At 55.8% G+C, this 1,732-nt stretch overlaps 1 pseudogene; it reads right to left on the reverse strand.

Annotated features, from left to right (window-relative positions):
• Window positions 1–426: 426 nt before the first annotated feature.
• Window positions 427–1,513, reverse strand: LOC127174565 (uncharacterized; annotated as a pseudogene).
• Between the last annotated feature and the right edge of the window lie 219 nt (window positions 1,514–1,732).

Below are 1,732 nucleotides of genomic sequence, written 5' to 3' on the forward strand. Positions count from 1 at the left end.
ATCAGCTTTTGATGAGACAGCCGCCCTCTCTGGGAATGAAAGCAAAACATCTAAAGTGTTTTTTTTTTATGGTTTATGTGAGGGGAAAGGTGTAAGTGATAACCCTGGTTCCCCGAAGGGAACGAGACGCCGCGTCGAAACGCTAGGGGAACGCCTCCAGCGTGATCGCGCTCTGAATCACGTGTAGAATCAAACCAATGAAAGAACGAGACGTCATAGGCGGGTGACGTCACTGACCAGGAAGCATAAAAGCACGTGCGCCAGAACGAGCGTCAGCTTCCAGGAGAGAAGCAGCGCCGCAGGGACGCAGGAGGATGGCTACGAGACGCGGCGTCTCGTTCCCTTCGGGGAACCAGGGTTACATACGTAACCTGAGACGTTCCCCTTCAGGAACTCGAGCCGCGTCGAAACGCTAGGGGAACGAGATGCCCACGCCGCCAGACTCCCAGTCCCTGCCTAGGATGTGCTAGGACGAAGGACCGAGGAACCCGGGGAGACCCGAAGGTCAAGTTCATAAAACCTTACAAAAGTAAGGGGCGTGGACCACCCCGCCGCGTTACAAATGTCTTGCATAGACACCCCCGCAAGAAAGGCCTTGGAGGCAGCCATGCTCCGGGTCGAATGGGCTCTGACCCCTAGAGGAGGAGGAAGGTCAGAGGCCTCATACGCCAAGCAAATAGCGTCCACTATCCAGCGACTTAGAGACTGCTTAGAAGCGGGAAGACCCCTCTTAGGGGGGCCGAAACAGACGAAAAGTTGGTCAGTTTTTCTCCAACTGGCAGACTTATGGACGTATGTGTCCAGCGCCCGCACCGGACACATACAGTTTAGCTTCTGCTGGTCAGAGTCCCGAAAGGGGGGGAGGACAGAAGGCCTGAAGTACAACGGGCCGTGGTGTAGAGGAGGGGACCTTAGGAAGATAACCCGAACGAGGGTAGAGAAAGGCTTTAGAAAGGCCTGGCGCAAAGTCCAGAAAAGAAGGGGCCACAGAAAGGGCCTGAAGATCCCCCACTCTCTTAAGAGAAGAAAGTGCAATGAGAAGGACAGTTTTTAAAGAGAGAAACTTGTCAGAAATTCCTTCAATAGGCTCAAAGGGAGGCCTGCAGAGAGCCTCTAACACCACAGACAAATCCCAAGTAGGGACACGAGGTCGTACCGGAGGCCTAAGCCTCAAAACACCGCGGAGGAAACGTGTAACAAGGGGGTCCTTACCCACGGAAAAACCACCAAGAGGGGCGTGGTAGGCCGCAATGGCCGCCACGTAGACCTTCAAGGTGGAGTGGGATAACCCTGCGGATAGCCGATCCTGCAGGAACTCCAGCACTGAACCGACTGGGCAGTTAACTGGGTCTTGCTGGTGGCGTCCGCACCAAGAAGTGAAAAGTTTCCACTTCAAGGCGTACAGTTTCCTCGTAGAGGGAGCTCTAGAATGGAGGATGGTCTCAACAACCTCGGTTGAGAGACCGGAAGCTAAGAGGTGAGCCCCCTCAGAGGCCACACCCAAAGCTTCCATAGCTCCGGCCGGGGGTGAAGGATGGAACCCCCTGCCTGTGAGAGGAGATCTCTCCTGACGGGAATCTCCCAGGGAGAGCCGTCGAGGAGCGAAATCAGGTCCGAGAACCATACTCGGCCCGGCCAAAACGGGGCTACTAGAAGAAGGGACACCCCGTCCCGGCGCACTCTCTCTAGAACTCCCGGGAGCAGAGCGATCGGGGGGAAATGCGTACAGACG

The sequence above is a fragment of the Labeo rohita genome, chromosome 12, assembly GCF_022985175.1.
Source record: "Labeo rohita strain BAU-BD-2019 chromosome 12, IGBB_LRoh.1.0, whole genome shotgun sequence".
Classification (NCBI taxonomy): domain Eukaryota; kingdom Metazoa; phylum Chordata; class Actinopteri; order Cypriniformes; family Cyprinidae; genus Labeo; species Labeo rohita.